The following is a 12515-nucleotide window of genomic DNA, read 5'->3' on the forward strand; positions in this document are numbered from 1 at the left end:
ACAAGAACCACGAAAAGTTCTTGTATTTTAAGATAAAATCTTACTCTATTAAGGAAAAAACTTCCAGCTCGCTGAAATATGTTCATTTGCTGAAAACCAACAAAACCACGAAAGTTCTTGTATTTGAAGATAAAATCTTTTTGCTTTGAAGAAGAAAGATCCAGCTGACTGAAATAAGTTCATTAGATGAAAACCAACAAAAATTGACAAGAAACACGAAAAGTTCTTGTATTTTGAGATAAAATCTTACTCTATTAAGGAAAAAACTTCCAGCTCGCTGAAATATGTTCATTTGCTGAAAACCATCAAAACCACGAAAAGTTCTTGTATTTGAAGATAAAATCTTTTTGCTTTGAAGAAGAAAGATCTAGCTGACTGAAATAAGTTCATTAGATGAAAACCAACAAAAATTGACAAGAACCACGAAAAGTTCTTGTATTTTAAGATAAAATCTTACTCTATTAAGGAAATAACTTCCAGCTCGCTGAAATCTGTTCATTTGCTGAAAACCATCAAAACCACGAAAAGTTCTTGTATTTGAAGATAAAATCTTTTTGCTTTGAAGAAGAAAGATCTAGCTGACTGAAATAAGTTCATTAGATGAAAACCAACAAAAATTGACAAGAACCACGAAAAGTTCTTGTATTTTAAGATAAAATCTTACTCTATTAAGGAAAAAACATCGAGCTCTCTGAAATATGTTCATTTGCTGAAAACCATCAAAACCACGAAAAGTTCTTGTATTTGAAGATAAAATCTTTTTGCTTTGAAGAAGAAAGATCCAGCTGACTGAAATAAGTTCATTAGATGAAAACCAACAAAAATTGACAAGAAACACGAAAAGTTCTTGTATTTTAAGATAAAATCTTACTCTATTAAGGAAAAAACTTCCAGCTCGCTGAAATATGTTCATTTGCTGAAAACCATCAAAACCACGAAAAGTTCTTGTATTTGAAGATAAAATCTTTTTGCTTTGAAGAAGAAAGATCTAGCTGACTGAAATAAGTTCATTAGATGAAAACCAACAAAAATTGACAAGAACCACGAAAAGTTCTTGTATTTTAAGATAAAATCTTACTCTATTAAGGAAAAAACATCGAGCTCTCTGAAATCTGTTCATTTGCTGAAAACCATCAAAACCACGAAAAGTTCTTGTATTTGAAGATAAAATCTTTTTGCTTTGAAGAAGAAAGATCTAGCTGACTGAAATAAGTTCATTAGATGAAAACCAACAAAAATTGACAAAAACCACGAAAAGTTCTTGTATTTTAAGTTAAAATCTTACGCTATTAAGGAAAAAACTCCCAGCTCGCTGAAATATGTTCATTTGCTGAAAACCAACAAAACCACGAAAAGTTCTTGTATTTGAAGATAAAATCTTTTTTCTTTGAAGAAGAAAGATCTAGCTGACTGAAATAAGTTCATCAGATGAAAACCAACAAAAATTGACAAGAACCACGAAAAGTTCTTGTATTTTAAGATAAAATCTTACTCTATTAAGGAAAAAACTTCCAGCTCGCTGAAATATGTTCATTTGCTGAAAACCAACAAAACCACGAAAAGTTCTTGTATTTGAAGATAAAATCTTTTTGCTTTGAAGAAGAAAGATCTAGCTGACTGAAATAAGTTCATTAGATGAAAACCAACAAAAATTGACAAGAACCACGAAAAGTTCTTGTATTTTAAGATAAAATCTTACTCGATTAAGGAAATAACTTCCAGCTCGCTGAAATCTGTTCATTTGCTGAAAACCATCAAAACCACGAAAAGTTCTTGTATTTGAAGATAAAATCTTTTTGCTTTGAAGAAGAAAGATCTAGCTGACTGAAATAAGTTCATTAGATGAAAACCAACAAAAATTGACAAGAACCACGAAAAGTTCTTGTATTTTAAGATAAAATCTTACTCTATTAAGGAAAAAACATCGAGCTCTCTGAAATATGTTCATTTGCTGAAAACCATCAAAACCACGAAAAGTTCTTGTATTTGAAGATAAAATCTTTTTGCTTTGAAGAAGAAAGATCTAGCTGACTGAAATAAGTTCATTAGATGAAAACCAACAAAAATTGACAAGAACCACGAAAAGTTCTTGTATTTTAAGATAGAATCTTACTCTATTAAGGAAATAACTTCCAGCTCGCTGAAATCTGTTCATTTGCTGAAAACCATCAAAACCACGAAAAGTTCTTGTATTTGAAGATAAAATCTTTTTGCTTTGAAGAAGAAAGATCTAGCTGACTGAAATAAGTTCATTAGATGAAAACCAACAAAAATTGACAAAAACCACGAAAAGTTCTTGTATTTTAAGTTAAAATCTTACTCTATTCAGGAAAAAACTTCCAGCTCGCTGAAATATGTTCATTTGCTGAAAACCATCAAAACAACGAAAAGTTCTTGTATTTCAAGATAAAATCTTTTTGCTTTGAAGAAGAAAGATCTAGCTTACTGAAATAAGTTCATTAGATGAAAACCAACAAAAATTGACAAGAACCACGAAAAGTTCTTGTATTTTAAGATAAAATCTTACGCTATTAAGGAAAAAACTCCCAGCTCGCTGAAATATGTTCATTTGCTGAAAACCAACAAAACCACGAAAAGTTCTTGTATTTGAAGATAAAATCTTTTTTCTTTGAAGAAGAAAGATCTAGCTGACTGAAATAAGTTCATCAGATGAAAACCAACAAAAATTGACAAGAACCACGAAAAGTTCTTGTATTTTAAGATAAAATCTTACTCTATTAAGGAAAAAACTTCCAGCTCGCTGAAATATGTTCATTTGCTGAAAACCAACAAAACCACGAAAGTTCTTGTATTTGAAGATAAAATCTTTTTGCTTTGAAGAAGAAAGATCTAGCTTACTGAAATAAGTTCATTAGATGAAAACCAACAAAAATTGACAAGAACCACGAAAAGTTCTTGTATTTTAAGATAAAATCTTACGCTATTAAGGAAAAAACTCCCAGCTCGCTGAAATATGTTCATTTGCTGAAAACCAACAAAACCACGAAAAGTTCTTGTATTTGAAGATAAAATCTTTTTTCTTTGAAGAAGAAAGATCTAGCTGACTGAAATAAGTTCATCAGATGAAAACCAACAAAAATTGACAAGAACCACGAAAAGTTCTTGTATTTTAAGATAAAATCTTACTCTATTAAGGAAAAAACTTCCAGCTCGCTGAAATATGTTCATTTGCTAAAAACCAACAAAACCACGAAAGTTCTTGTATTTGAAGATAAAATCTTTTTGCTTTGAAGAAGAAAGATCCAGCTGACTGAAATAAGTTCATTAGATGAAAACCAACAAAAATTGACAAGAAACACGAAAAGTTCTTGTATTTTAAGATAAAATCTTACTCTATTAAGGAAAAAACTTCCAGCTCGCTGAAATATGTTCATTTGCTGAAAACCATCAAAACCACGAAAAGTTCTTGTATTTGAAGATAAAATCTTTTTGCTTTGAAGAAGAAAGATCTAGCTGACTGAAATAAGTTCATTAGATGAAAACCAACAAAAATTGACAAGAACCACGAAAAGTTCTTGTATTTTAAGATAAAATCTTACTCTATTAAGGAAAAAAATCGAGCTCTCTGAAATCTGTTCATTTGCTGAAAACCATCAAAACCACGAAAAGTTCTTGTATTTGAAGATAAAATCTTTTTGCTTTGAAGAAGAAAGATCTAGCTGACTGAAATAAGTTCATTAGATGAAAACCAACAAAAATTGACAAAAACCACGAAAAGTTCTTGTATTTTAAGTTAAAATCTTACGCTATTAAGGAAAAAACTCCCAGCTCGCTGAAATATGTTCATTTGCTGAAAACCAACAAAACCACGAAAAGTTCTTGTATTTGAAGATAAAATCTTTTTTCTTTGAAGAAGAAAGATCTAGCTGACTGAAATAAGTTCATCAGATGAAAACCAACAAAAATTGACAAGAACCACGAAAAGTTCTTGTATTTTAAGTTAAAATCTTACTCTATTCAGGAAAAAACTTCCAGCTCGCTGAAATATGTTCATTTGCTGAAAACCATCAAAACAACGAAAAGTTCTTGTATTTCAAGATAAAATCTTTTTGCTTTGAAGAAGAAAGATCTAGCTTACTGAAATAAGTTCATTAGATGAAAACCAACAAAAATTGACAAGAACCACGAAAAGTTCTTGTATTTTAAGATAAAATCTTACGCTATTAAGGAAAAAACTCCCAGCTCGCTGAAATATGTTCATTTGCTGAAAACCAACAAAACCACGAAAAGTTCTTGTATTTGAAGATAAAATCTTTTTTCTTTGAAGAAGAAAGATCTAGCTGACTGAAATAAGTTCATCAGATGAAAACCAACAAAAATTGACAAGAACCACGAAAAGTTCTTGTATTTTAAGATAAAATCTTACTCTATTAAGGAAAAAACTTCCAGCTCGCTGAAATATGTTCATTTGCTGAAAACCAACAAAACCACGAAAGTTCTTGTATTTGAAGATAAAATCTTTTTGCTTTGAAGAAGAAAGATCTAGCTTACTGAAATAAGTTCATTAGATGAAAACCAACAAAAATTGACAAGAACCACGAAAAGTTCTTGTATTTTAAGATAAAATCTTACGCTATTAAGGAAAAAACTCCCAGCTCGCTGAAATATGTTCATTTGCTGAAAACCAACAAAACCACGAAAAGTTCTTGTATTTGAAGATAAAATCTTTTTTCTTTGAAGAAGAAAGATCTAGCTGACTGAAATAAGTTCATCAGATGAAAACCAACAAAAATTGACAAGAACCACGAAAAGTTCTTGTATTTTAAGATAAAATCTTACTCTATTAAGGAAAAAACTTCCAGCTCGCTGAAATATGTTCATTTGCTAAAAACCAACAAAACCACGAAAGTTCTTGTATTTGAAGATAAAATCTTTTTGCTTTGAAGAAGAAAGATCCAGCTGACTGAAATAAGTTCATTAGATGAAAACCAACAAAAATTGACAAGAAACACGAAAAGTTCTTGTATTTTAAGATAAAATCTTACTCTATTAAGGAAAAAACTTCCAGCTCGCTGAAATATGTTCATTTGCTGAAAACCATCAAAACCACGAAAAGTTCTTGTATTTGAAGATAAAATCTTTTTGCTTTGAAGAAGAAAGATCTAGCTGACTGAAATAAGTTCATTAGATGAAAACCAACAAAAATTGACAAGAACCACGAAAAGTTCTTGTATTTTAAGATAAAATCTTACTCTATTAAGGAAAAAAATCGAGCTCTCTGAAATCTGTTCATTTGCTGAAAACCATCAAAACCACGAAAAGTTCTTGTATTTGAAGATAAAATCTTTTTGCTTTGAAGAAGAAAGATCTAGCTGACTGAAATAAGTTCATTAGATGAAAACCAACAAAAATTGACAAAAACCACGAAAAGTTCTTGTATTTTAAGTTAAAATCTTACGCTATTAAGGAAAAAACTCCCAGCTCGCTGAAATATGTTCATTTGCTGAAAACCAACAAAACCACGAAAAGTTCTTGTATTTGAAGATAAAATCTTTTTTCTTTGAAGAAGAAAGATCTAGCTGACTGAAATAAGTTCATCAGATGAAAACCAACAAAAATTGACAAGAACCACGAAAAGTTCTTGTATTTTAAGATAGAATCTTACTCTATTAAGGAAATAACTTCCAGCTCGCTGAAATCTGTTCATTTGCTGAAAACCATCAAAACCACGAAAAGTTCTTGTATTTGAAGATAAAATCTTTTTGCTTTGAAGAAGAAAGATCTAGCTGACTGAAATAAGTTCATTAGATGAAAACCAACAAAAATTGACAAAAACCACGAAAAGTTCTTGTATTTTAAGTTAAAATCTTACGCTATTAAGGAAAAAACTCCCAGCTCGCTGAAATATGTTCATTTGCTGAAAACCAACAAAACCACGAAAAGTTCTTGTATTTGAAGATAAAATCTTTTTTCTTTGAAGAAGAAAGATCTAGCTGACTGAAATAAGTTCATCAGATGAAAACCAACAAAAATTGACAAGAACCACGAAAAGTTCTTGTATTTTAAGATAAAATCTTACTCTATTAAGGAAAAAACTTCCAGCTCGCTGAAATATGTTCATTTGCTGAAAACCAACAAAACCACGAAAGTTCTTGTATTTGAAGATAAAATCTTTTTGCTTTGAAGAAGAAAGATCCAGCTGACTGAAATAAGTTCATTAGATGAAAACCAACAAAAATTGACAAGAAACACGAAAAGTTCTTGTATTTTGAGATAAAATCTTACTCTATTAAGGAAAAAACTTCCAGCTCGCTGAAATATGTTCATTTGCTGAAAACCATCAAAACCACGAAAAGTTCTTGTATTTGAAGATAAAATCTTTTTGCTTTGAAGAAGAAAGATCTAGCTGACTGAAATAAGTTCATTAGATGAAAACCAACAAAAATTGACAAGAACCACGAAAAGTTCTTGTATTTTAAGATAAAATCTTACTCTATTAAGGAAATAACTTCCAGCTCGCTGAAATCTGTTCATTTGCTGAAAACCATCAAAACCACGAAAAGTTCTTGTATTTGAAGATAAAATCTTTTTGCTTTGAAGAAGAAAGATCTAGCTGACTGAAATAAGTTCATTAGATGAAAACCAACAAAAATTGACAAGAACCACGAAAAGTTCTTGTATTTTAAGATAAAATCTTACTCTATTAAGGAAAAAACATCGAGCTCTCTGAAATATGTTCATTTGCTGAAAACCATCAAAACCACGAAAAGTTCTTGTATTTGAAGATAAAATCTTTTTGCTTTGAAGAAGAAAGATCCAGCTGACTGAAATAAGTTCATTAGATGAAAACCAACAAAAATTGACAAGAAACACGAAAAGTTCTTGTATTTTAAGATAAAATCTTACTCTATTAAGGAAAAAACTTCCAGCTCGCTGAAATATGTTCATTTGCTGAAAACCATCAAAACCACGAAAAGTTCTTGTATTTGAAGATAAAATCTTTTTGCTTTGAAGAAGAAAGATCTAGCTGACTGAAATAAGTTCATTAGATGAAAACCAACAAAAATTGACAAGAACCACGAAAAGTTCTTGTATTTTAAGATAAAATCTTACTCTATTAAGGAAAAAACATCGAGCTCTCTGAAATCTGTTCATTTGCTGAAAACCATCAAAACCACGAAAAGTTCTTGTATTTGAAGATAAAATCTTTTTGCTTTGAAGAAGAAAGATCTAGCTGACTGAAATAAGTTCATTAGATGAAAACCAACAAAAATTGACAAAAACCACGAAAAGTTCTTGTATTTTAAGTTAAAATCTTACGCTATTAAGGAAAAAACTCCCAGCTCGCTGAAATATGTTCATTTGCTGAAAACCAACAAAACCACGAAAAGTTCTTGTATTTGAAGATAAAATCTTTTTTCTTTGAAGAAGAAAGATCTAGCTGACTGAAATAAGTTCATCAGATGAAAACCAACAAAAATTGACAAGAACCACGAAAAGTTCTTGTATTTTAAGATAAAATCTTACTCTATTAAGGAAAAAACTTCCAGCTCGCTGAAATATGTTCATTTGCTGAAAACCAACAAAACCACGAAAAGTTCTTGTATTTGAAGATAAAATCTTTTTGCTTTGAAGAAGAAAGATCTAGCTGACTGAAATAAGTTCATTAGATGAAAACCAACAAAAATTGACAAGAACCACGAAAAGTTCTTGTATTTTAAGATAAAATCTTACTCTATTAAGGAAATAACTTCCAGCTCGCTGAAATCTGTTCATTTGCTGAAAACCATCAAAACCACGAAAAGTTCTTGTATTTGAAGATAAAATCTTTTTGCTTTGAAGAAGAAAGATCTAGCTGACTGAAATAAGTTCATTAGATGAAAACCAACAAAAATTGACAAGAACCACGAAAAGTTCTTGTATTTTAAGATAAAATCTTACTCTATTAAGGAAAAAACATCGAGCTCTCTGAAATATGTTCATTTGCTGAAAACCATCAAAACCACGAAAAGTTCTTGTATTTGAAGATAAAATCTTTTTGCTTTGAAGAAGAAAGATCTAGCTGACTGAAATAAGTTCATTAGATGAAAACCAACAAAAATTGACAAGAACCACGAAAAGTTCTTGTATTTTAAGATAGAATCTTACTCTATTAAGGAAATAACTTCCAGCTCGCTGAAATCTGTTCATTTGCTGAAAACCATCAAAACCACGAAAAGTTCTTGTATTTGAAGATAAAATCTTTTTGCTTTGAAGAAGAAAGATCTAGCTGACTGAAATAAGTTCATTAGATGAAAACCAACAAAAATTGACAAAAACCACGAAAAGTTCTTGTATTTTAAGTTAAAATCTTACTCTATTCAGGAAAAAACTTCCAGCTCGCTGAAATATGTTCATTTGCTGAAAACCATCAAAACAACGAAAAGTTCTTGTATTTCAAGATAAAATCTTTTTGCTTTGAAGAAGAAAGATCTAGCTTACTGAAATAAGTTCATTAGATGAAAACCAACAAAAATTGACAAGAACCACGAAAAGTTCTTGTATTTTAAGATAAAATCTTACGCTATTAAGGAAAAAACTCCCAGCTCGCTGAAATATGTTCATTTGCTGAAAACCAACAAAACCACGAAAAGTTCTTGTATTTGAAGATAAAATCTTTTTTCTTTGAAGAAGAAAGATCTAGCTGACTGAAATAAGTTCATCAGATGAAAACCAACAAAAATTGACAAGAACCACGAAAAGTTCTTGTATTTTAAGATAAAATCTTACTCTATTAAGGAAAAAACTTCCAGCTCGCTGAAATATGTTCATTTGCTGAAAACCAACAAAACCACGAAAGTTCTTGTATTTGAAGATAAAATCTTTTTGCTTTGAAGAAGAAAGATCTAGCTTACTGAAATAAGTTCATTAGATGAAAACCAACAAAAATTGACAAGAACCACGAAAAGTTCTTGTATTTTAAGATAAAATCTTACGCTATTAAGGAAAAAACTCCCAGCTCGCTGAAATATGTTCATTTGCTGAAAACCATCAAAACCACGAAAAGTTCTTGTATTTGAAGATAAAATCTTTTTGCTTTGAAGAAGAAAGATCTAGCTGACTGAAATAAGTTCATTAGATGAAAACCAACAAAAATTGACAAGAACCACGAAAAGTTCTTGTATTTTAAGATAAAATCTTACTCTATTAAGGAAAAAACATCGAGCTCTCTGAAATATGTTCATTTGCTGAAAACCATCAAAACCACGAAAAGTTCTTGTATTTGAAGATAAAATCTTTTTGCTTTGAAGAAGAAAGATCTAGCTGACTGAAATAAGTTCATTAGATGAAAACCAACAAAAATTGACAAGAACCACGAAAAGTTCTTGTATTTTAAGATAGAATCTTACTCTATTAAGGAAATAACTTCCAGCTCGCTGAAATCTGTTCATTTGCTGAAAACCATCAAAACCACGAAAAGTTCTTGTATTTGAAGATAAAATCTTTTTGCTTTGAAGAAGAAAGATCTAGCTGACTGAAATAAGTTCATTAGATGAAAACCAACAAAAATTGACAAAAACCACGAAAAGTTCTTGTATTTTAAGTTAAAATCTTACTCTATTCAGGAAAAAACTTCCAGCTCGCTGAAATATGTTCATTTGCTGAAAACCATCAAAACAACGAAAAGTTCTTGTATTTCAAGATAAAATCTTTTTGCTTTGAAGAAGAAAGATCTAGCTTACTGAAATAAGTTCATTAGATGAAAACCAACAAAAATTGACAAGAACCACGAAAAGTTCTTGTATTTTAAGATAAAATCTTACGCTATTAAGGAAAAAACTCCCAGCTCGCTGAAATATGTTCATTTGCTGAAAACCAACAAAACCACGAAAAGTTCTTGTATTTGAAGATAAAATCTTTTTTCTTTGAAGAAGAAAGATCTAGCTGACTGAAATAAGTTCATCAGATGAAAACCAACAAAAATTGACAAGAACCACGAAAAGTTCTTGTATTTTAAGATAAAATCTTACTCTATTAAGGAAAAAACTTCCAGCTCGCTGAAATATGTTCATTTGCTGAAAACCAACAAAACCACGAAAGTTCTTGTATTTGAAGATAAAATCTTTTTGCTTTGAAGAAGAAAGATCTAGCTTACTGAAATAAGTTCATTAGATGAAAACCAACAAAAATTGACAAGAACCACGAAAAGTTCTTGTATTTTAAGATAAAATCTTACGCTATTAAGGAAAAAACTCCCAGCTCGCTGAAATATGTTCATTTGCTGAAAACCAACAAAACCACGAAAAGTTCTTGTATTTGAAGATAAAATCTTTTTTCTTTGAAGAAGAAAGATCTAGCTGACTGAAATAAGTTCATCAGATGAAAACCAACAAAAATTGACAAGAACCACGAAAAGTTCTTGTATTTTAAGATAAAATCTTACTCTATTAAGGAAAAAACTTCCAGCTCGCTGAAATATGTTCATTTGCTAAAAACCAACAAAACCACGAAAGTTCTTGTATTTGAAGATAAAATCTTTTTGCTTTGAAGAAGAAAGATCCAGCTGACTGAAATAAGTTCATTAGATGAAAACCAACAAAAATTGACAAGAAACACGAAAAGTTCTTGTATTTTAAGATAAAATCTTACTCTATTAAGGAAAAAACTTCCAGCTCGCTGAAATATGTTCATTTGCTGAAAACCATCAAAACCACGAAAAGTTCTTGTATTTGAAGATAAAATCTTTTTGCTTTGAAGAAGAAAGATCTAGCTGACTGAAATAAGTTCATTAGATGAAAACCAACAAAAATTGACAAGAACCACGAAAAGTTCTTGTATTTTAAGATAAAATCTTACTCTATTAAGGAAAAAAATCGAGCTCTCTGAAATCTGTTCATTTGCTGAAAACCATCAAAACCACGAAAAGTTCTTGTATTTGAAGATAAAATCTTTTTGCTTTGAAGAAGAAAGATCTAGCTGACTGAAATAAGTTCATTAGATGAAAACCAACAAAAATTGACAAAAACCACGAAAAGTTCTTGTATTTTAAGTTAAAATCTTACGCTATTAAGGAAAAAACTCCCAGCTCGCTGAAATATGTTCATTTGCTGAAAACCAACAAAACCACGAAAAGTTCTTGTATTTGAAGATAAAATCTTTTTTCTTTGAAGAAGAAAGATCTAGCTGACTGAAATAAGTTCATCAGATGAAAACCAACAAAAATTGACAAGAACCACGAAAAGTTCTTGTATTTTAAGATAGAATCTTACTCTATTAAGGAAATAACTTCCAGCTCGCTGAAATCTGTTCATTTGCTGAAAACCATCAAAACCACGAAAAGTTCTTGTATTTGAAGATAAAATCTTTTTGCTTTGAAGAAGAAAGATCTAGCTGACTGAAATAAGTTCATTAGATGAAAACCAACAAAAATTGACAAAAACCACGAAAAGTTCTTGTATTTTAAGTTAAAATCTTACGCTATTAAGGAAAAAACTCCCAGCTCGCTGAAATATGTTCATTTGCTGAAAACCAACAAAACCACGAAAAGTTCTTGTATTTGAAGATAAAATCTTTTTTCTTTGAAGAAGAAAGATCTAGCTGACTGAAATAAGTTCATCAGATGAAAACCAACAAAAATTGACAAGAACCACGAAAAGTTCTTGTATTTTAAGATAAAATCTTACTCTATTAAGGAAAAAACTTCCAGCTCGCTGAAATATGTTCATTTGCTGAAAACCAACAAAACCACGAAAGTTCTTGTATTTGAAGATAAAATCTTTTTGCTTTGAAGAAGAAAGATCCAGCTGACTGAAATAAGTTCATTAGATGAAAACCAACAAAAATTGACAAGAAACACGAAAAGTTCTTGTATTTTGAGATAAAATCTTACTCTATTAAGGAAAAAACTTCCAGCTCGCTGAAATATGTTCATTTGCTGAAAACCATCAAAACCACGAAAAGTTCTTGTATTTGAAGATAAAATCTTTTTGCTTTGAAGAAGAAAGATCTAGCTGACTGAAATAAGTTCATTAGATGAAAACCAACAAAAATTGACAAGAACCACGAAAAGTTCTTGTATTTTAAGATAAAATCTTACTCTATTAAGGAAATAACTTCCAGCTCGCTGAAATCTGTTCATTTGCTGAAAACCATCAAAACCACGAAAAGTTCTTGTATTTGAAGATAAAATCTTTTTGCTTTGAAGAAGAAAGATCTAGCTGACTGAAATAAGTTCATTAGATGAAAACCAACAAAAATTGACAAGAACCACGAAAAGTTCTTGTATTTTAAGATAAAATCTTACTCTATTAAGGAAAAAACATCGAGCTCTCTGAAATATGTTCATTTGCTGAAAACCATCAAAACCACGAAAAGTTCTTGTATTTGAAGATAAAATCTTTTTGCTTTGAAGAAGAAAGATCCAGCTGACTGAAATAAGTTCATTAGATGAAAACCAACAAAAATTGACAAGAAACACGAAAAGTTCTTGTATTTTAAGATAAAATCTTACTCTATTAAGGAAAAAACTTCCAGCTCGCTGAAATATGTTCATTTGCTGAAAACCATCAAAACCA

The sequence above is a fragment of the Heptranchias perlo genome, chromosome 35, assembly GCF_035084215.1.
Source record: "Heptranchias perlo isolate sHepPer1 chromosome 35, sHepPer1.hap1, whole genome shotgun sequence".
NCBI classification, from domain to species: domain Eukaryota; kingdom Metazoa; phylum Chordata; class Chondrichthyes; order Hexanchiformes; family Hexanchidae; genus Heptranchias; species Heptranchias perlo.